The sequence below is a fragment of the Octodon degus genome, unplaced genomic scaffold (assembly GCF_000260255.1).
Source record: "Octodon degus isolate 3935 unplaced genomic scaffold, OctDeg1.0 scaffold00341, whole genome shotgun sequence".
Lineage (NCBI taxonomy): Eukaryota > Metazoa > Chordata > Mammalia > Rodentia > Octodontidae > Octodon > Octodon degus.
In genome coordinates, this window is record NW_004524917.1 from 576,872 (window position 1) to 584,298 (window position 7,427).

The following is a 7,427-nucleotide window of genomic DNA, read 5'->3' on the forward strand; positions in this document are numbered from 1 at the left end:
TGTAAATGGACTCAATTCACCAATTAAGAGGAATAGATTGGCACAGTGGATTAGGAAACAGAATCCAAGCTGGAGAGATAGCGTAGCAGTTTACACATTAGGCTGTACAGTGTGAGTTCATAGGTTCGAGTCCCGAGTCTTCCTTTGGGCTGGGGAGATGGCTCAGTGGAATAAGCACTTCCCTGGCAAGCACAAGGGACCTGAGTTTAATCCCCAGTTCTGAAAAAAAAAAAAAAAAGGAATCCAACAATATGCTTTTTGCAAGAAATACATTTGACCGATAAAGACATTCATAGGCTGAAAGTCAAAGAATGGAAAACAATACTACATGCCCCAGCACTTCAGAAAAAAGCAGGGGTAGCAATTCTAGTCTCAGACAGTCGTCTCAATTTCAAACCAAGAATGATCAAGTGAAATAAAGAAGGCCACTATATACTGATTAGGGAAAAATACAAGAGGAATAGGTAACACTCAAAAATATGTTTGCACCAAGCACACAAGCACACAAGCACCCAACTATATAAAGCAAATCTTAATGGACATGAAAAATTTAATATCCAATACCACAATCTTCACAGGAGACCTTACCATCCCCTTATCCCAAAAAGATAGATCAACCAGACAAAAAATTAGTGAAGAGGACCCTGGAAGCATTTCATTCCGGGCGGTGCAGGCGCAGAGGTGTCCATGATGGCTTCAGGGCTGGGCGGCTGACCTCTGGGCGAGGAAGGGGCCCAGCATCCAGGATCTCGGCAGCTGCACCATAGCTACCCCTGCCACCTCCTCCAAACATTTCAAGAAGTTTCACAATATCTTCTGCGGCCTCCATGAAGACCTACAGGGAGTGCCTGAGCAACTGCTGGGCACTGCCAGGGCTGAGGAGAAGAAGTTGATCTGACATTTTGATGAAAAGCAACAGGCAGCAAATGAAATGCTGGCAGAGATGGAGGAGGAGCTACGGTATGCACCCCTGTCTTTCTGTAACCCCATGATGTCTAAACTGCGAAATTACTGGAAAGACCTTGCCAAGCTACACCAGAAGTGAGAAGCTTGCCTTTGACAGCGGGGCCTGGGAGCCAAGGAGAAATGAAGTATGGCACCTACACTGTGGAGAATGAGCAGATGAATCGACTATAGTCTCACAGGGCACTGCTTCTATGAGGCATGGAAGCCTCAACCGCACCACCCAGAGCATTGAATGGTCACATCGGATTGCCACAGAGAATGAACCAATTGGCTTAGGAATCATAGAAAAGCTGGGCCAGCAAAGCAACCAGCTGGAGAGCACCAAGAGCAGGCTGGAAAACAGAAGTGAAAACTTGAGCAAAAGTAGAAAGACTCTCCATTCAATGTCTAGAAAACTGACAACCAACAAGTTGCTGCTTTCCATCATCATCCTGGGCAGCCTGGTTTATTACAAGTTCTTTTGCAGGCACTGAAGTTCCTGTAGGGAGAGGGGCTTTGTGGGCCAAAACTGTGACCCTGTGGATACGAAGTTTTAGGCAGGATGTGTACTAAGCGTGTTGCTGCTGTGGGCTGACAGCTCAAGGATGCATTGTACAGCCAGACTGTGGGAAGAGGGTTTCAGACAGAAAGCAATGTAAGTGTGAAGGAAAAGCGACAAGGCCAGTATGATATACAAAGGTAATAAAAATTTATGATCTCTCCAAATTAAAAAAAATAATAATAATGAAGAAGTAGCAGAACTGAACCAGAACTTGAAACAAAAGGAATGGGTGGATGTATACAGAGTATTCAACCCAAACACAGCTGAATACACATTTTTCTCAGCTGTACTTGGGTCATTTTCTAAAATAGACCACATACTGGTCCATAGGTCATGTTAAAGTATATGTAAGAAAACAGAAATCATCCAATGCACATGATTTCACCACAGTGCAATGAAACTAGAAATAAATGATAAAAGAAACCAGAACAAAACCCTAAATAAATGCAAATTAAACAACACCCTACTCAGTAAACAATGGGTCACAAATGAAATTAAACAAGAAATTCAACAATATATACAATTCAGTGAAAATTCAAGCACAACTTATTGGAATTCATGGGATACTATTAAAACAGTTATCAGAGGGAAATTCATAGCCGTGAGCTCACACATTAGGAAAACAGAATGGGAACAAATAAACACTCTAATGATGCACCTGCAACAAATAGAAAATGAAGCGCAAACCAAACATGGAGCTCAAAGACTAGAAGAAATAAAAAAAGATTAGAGCAGAAATTAATTCAATTGAGATGAAGAAAATAATTCAAAGAATTAATGAAACAAGAAGCTGGTTCTTTGAAAGATTAAATAAAATCAATAAGCCCCTAGTTAATCTCACCGAAAAGAAGAAAGAAAAAATTCAAATACAAGCAATAAGGAATGAAAAGGGTGTAATAACCGCAGACCCAGGAGAAATTCATAAGATTATCAATAACTATGTTGAGAATGTTTATTCCCACAGAATAGAAGCCACAGATGAAATGGTTAGATTTCTACAAAGGTAAAAATTACCAAAACTGAATCAACAAAATATAACCACTCTTAATAGCCCAATAACAGCCAATGAAATATGAGATGTATTAAAAAAAAAACCTACTGACAAAGAAAAGTCCAGGTCTGGATGGATGCACAGCTGAATTCTACAAGACATTTACAGAAGATGTAGTCCCTATATTCCTCAAACTCTTCAGTGAAACTGAAAAGAAAGCAATCCTCCCAAAATCAATCCTGGAGGCAAGTGTTATACTGATACAAGAACCATGGAAACATGTAACTAAAAAGAAAATTACAGGCCAATCTCCCTCATGAACATAGACACAAAAATTCTCAATAAAATCCTACCAAATAGAATACAGCAAATCATGAAGATCATAAACCATGACCAGGTTGAATACATCCCAGAGATGCAAGGATGGTTCAATATTCAAAAATCTATAAATGTAATACACTATATCAATAGAGGAAAAACTAAAATCAACATGATCACCTCAATTGATGCACAAAAAGATTTTGACAAAGAGCAACATTCATGCATGTTCAAAATCTTATAGAAAATTGGAATAGATAGCCTCTACTTCAATCTGATGAAATCCACTTATGGAAAGCCAATGGATAACATAATTCTAAATGGGGAAAATCTGAAATCTTTTCATCTTAGACCTGGTACAAGACAAGGATGTCCTTTATCACCCCTCCTATTCAATATAGTTCTGGAATCATTAGCTACAGCCATTAGATAAGAGAAAGAAAGAAAAAGAATAAGAATAGGTAAAGAAGATATTAAATTCTCATTATTTGCAGATGACATAATACTTTAATTTGAAGATCCAAAAAACTCCACCAAAAAGCTACTAGAATTAATACAGAAATTCAGTAGCATAGGATACAAAGTCAATACCCCTAAGTCAATAGCATTCCTATACACAAATAACAAACACACTGAAAGGGAAATTTTAGAAAAAAAATACCTTTTACAATGGCACTGAAGAAATTGAAATACCTTGGAATTAGTCTAATAAAAGAAGTCAAAGATCTTTTCAAGAAAAATTACGGTACTCTTAAAAAAGAGATCACAGAGGATTTCAGAAAATGGAAATATATTCCAAGAACCAGCATTGTGAAGATGGGCATACTCCCAAAATGATTGCACAGATTTAATGGAATTCCTAACAAACTAGCACCAAAATACCTCACAGACCTACAGAAATCATTCGTAAAATTTATTTCTAACCAGAAAAGACCTAGAGTAGAAAAGACAATCCTGGATAACAAAGACAAGGCAGGAGGCATTACAATTCCTGACTTGAAATTATACTACAAGGCTACTATAATAAAGTCAGCATGGTACTGGCAATGAAACAGACCTAAGGATCAATGGAATAGATTAGAAAATGCTGAAGCCTCTATAAACACACTAAGCCACCTTGTGTTCAAAAAAGGGGCTAAACATACTCACTGGAATAAAGATAGCCTCTTTGACAAATGGTGCTGGTAAAACTGGCTCTCTACATGCCAAAAACTGAAACTTGACCCAGGTCTATCATCATGCACTAAGCTAAAGTCAAAATGGATTAAAGATTTACACATTAAAACAGAAACACTAAATCTCCTGGAAGACAAAGTAGGAGGAACTCTTGAAGACATACGGATAGGCAAAGAGTTCATGAACAAAAATCAAATTCCATAGGAAACACTTCGAAGAATTAACAGCTTTGACATTCTTTATTGAGAAGTTTTTGCATGTCAAAAGAAAATACCAACAAAGTGAAAAGATAACCCAAAAATTTGGAAAAAATCATGACAAATAAGAAGTCAGTCAAAGGTATATTCTCTATAATTTATAAAATTAAAAAAAACACTAGGGCCCCAAAATTTAAAGAACCAATGCAGAAATGGGCATCAGAGATGAACACACTTCTCAGAGGATGAAATTAAAAAGCAAATAAATATGCAAAAAAGTGCTCCACATCACTAGCCATCCTTGAAATGCAAATTAAAACAACACTGAGATATCGTCTCTCACCAGAAAGAATGGCTATCATAAAAAAAATCAACCAACAACAAATTTTGGAAAGGAACCGTTCTCCACTGCTTGTGGGAATGTAGACTGTTGCAACCATTATGGAAATCAGTGTGGAGACTCCTTGGAAAACTTGGACTGGAAATCCCATTTAAAATAACTATTCCTCTACTGGGAATTTTCCTGGAGGATCTGAAACATCATGTCATAGTGATATATGTGTGCCTATGATTATAACTGCACAATTTATGATAGCCAAATCTTGGAAACAACCAAGATGCCCATAACCTGAGGAGTGGATGAAAAAGATGTGGTATTTTTATACAATGGAGTATTAATCAGTGATAAAGAAAGATGTACTCAAAGCCTTTATACTTAAGTGGATGCCACTGAAAGATATACTCATAAATGAAATAAACCAGACACACGTGTGTTTGACTGACTTTATCAGATCCAAAAGCTACATATAGTTCCCCTAGCATAAGAACTCAAAAGAAGATATACAAATAGAAAGGTATAATACAATTAAAAAGAAAGCAAGAACTTGAGGACTAGATAAATGAAGAGAGATCAAGTGCAAGAGCTAGGAAACATGACAGAGGCAAGCCATACAATTATATATACAAGACGGATAAGGAAATGATCCTGAAAATCTTCAGAAGATTTATGAATCTACCAGTTAATTGGAAGGATTCTCACCCTAATTAACTATATATAATGACACCTGTGAACTAAGCAACTGCACTGCAGATGACAATTTGTAATAGTAGGTTCATGCTTGGAGTACCTGTCATTCTGGTCTTCTGAATACACACTGCTTCTCATGACATGCCAGTTGCTGTGCAGCTATCTCTTGTTCAGATCATTGCTTAAAACAGAAGAGGGTGGTGAATGAAGGCAGGAAACAGGAAAAGGAGTGTTGCAGGACTGTCCTGCAACAATGTTGTATACGGTTAGATTTCTGGACTTATGTGTAAAAATAAATAATTCTTTATTCCTATTTCTTAAAATATAGTTTAAATTTTAAAATTTTTTGTCATATTCTGTAGGGACTTAAATTTCAACATATCAATACTTGATGAAAAATACCTGTTCCATGTTATACCTAAGATGTTTGATATTCAGACAGATAGTGCAGTTAAATTCAACAGCCTAGGTTATGTGGTAATAACAATAAGCTTCTCTTCTGGAGGTTTAACAACCTAAGTTTTCTGACCAAAATTAGAGAAAAGGAAGGGCCAAAGGAAAGCCAACATTTTGGCCCTAGCCTTCTAAGGTCAATTAAGACTCAGAACATATGAGAACTTGTACTGTAACATCATGTAACTCAGTTGTGTCCCAAATTTTCACGGGGATTATGGGGTCAAAGAGAAAAGCGATAAATGATGTAGAGTGTGCCTAAGGAGAGTCACTTGGAGAGAAAACATTCTCTCAGGCTTTCACAGAGAACAAATTGGCTAAGAAATGGCTGTGACCCATCCACATGGCTGACACTGACAAAGGATCTACAGTCTGAGGTACAGGGTCTCAGGATAAATCCTGAGGGGATTTGACTGACTTTATCAGATCCAAAAGCTACAATTTTTGTTACATAGGTCTTACTTTATCTTGGTCTTAACCATCCAGCAAAAAAGTATAAAAACGAAGTACAAGAACTAAAGCCAGGAGCGTCGCTGAGGCCTACTGCTTCAGCAGTGCTTGAACGGAGCCCGGCCCTCGCCCGCCCTCACCACCACCGCACCGCCGCTGCAGCCCAGCCTCGCCCGCCACCGCCATGATGACCGCCTCACCCTCGCAAGTGTGCCAGAACTACCACCAGGACGCCGAGGCCGCCATCAACGGCCAGATCAACCTGGAGCTCTACGCCTCCTACGTCTACCTGTCCATATCTTACTACTTTGACCACGATGATGTGGCTTTGAAGAACTTCGCCAAATACTTTCTTCACCAATCCCATGAGGAGAGAGAACACGCTGAGTTGATGAAGCTGCAGAACCAGCGCGGTGGCCGGGTCTTCCTTCAGGATATCAAGAAACCAGACCTTGATGACTGGGAGAATGGGCTGAACGCGATGGAGTGCGCACTGCACTTGGAGAAGAGTGTGAATCTGTCTCTCCTGGAGCTGCACAAGCTGGCCACTGATAAGAACAACCCCCATCTGTGTGACTTCATCAAGACGCACTAACTGGATGAGCAGGTGAAGGCCATCAAAGAGCTGGGTGACCACGTGACCAACCTGCTCAAGATGGGAGCCCCCGAGTCTGGCATGGCAGAGTACCTCTTTGACAAGCATACCCTGGGGGACAGTGACAATGAGAGCTAATGTTACCAAGACAGCACATGCATCTTGGGGCTACCTTAACCTTTTCTATAAACTGTACCAGAACATCTCCTTAAGTTCTTTAATTCCTTCAAATAAAGAAATTTGGTACCTGGGGAAAAAAAAAAAAAAAAAAAGAACTAAAGCCATATTGTTATGTTGAGCTCTACAGGACTTAAGTCAACAACTTCTGACATTGCCAGTCAAGTGAAAGACCCAATAATATTATGGATTACTGAACTATTTTGGAATATTTTTCTGAGTTTACACACCTATAATATTTAAATGATAGAACTAAACAAAAAAGGGATATAGATGAATGTCCATTTTGTATCTGTGTATTCAAAATGGTTAGGATAGATACATAGCTACATTCTCTTAATGAATAAAGAGATTGTTCTAATAGTGTCTGTAAATAGGATATCATGTCTGCATCTTGTACAGCAATTAACCACTGAGAAGAATGTATTCAATGTGTTAATTATTGAAGCTGTCCTATCAATTTGGCTTGAAACTGTCTCATTACTAGCTGTTTCTCAATAAAATTATTGAAAAAATAAAATAAAAAATATTCATGC

The 7,427-nt window shown here is 38.5% G+C and overlaps 2 pseudogenes; both read left to right on the top strand.

Annotated features, from left to right (window-relative positions):
* The window catches only part of LOC101576490, a 32,178-nt pseudogene extending 30,739 nt beyond the window's left edge, over positions 1-1,439 (top strand).
* A 4,808-nt stretch (positions 1,440-6,247) lies between these two features.
* LOC101572148 lies at positions 6,248-6,901 on the top strand (annotated as a pseudogene).
* Positions 6,902-7,427: the final 526 nt, after the last annotated feature.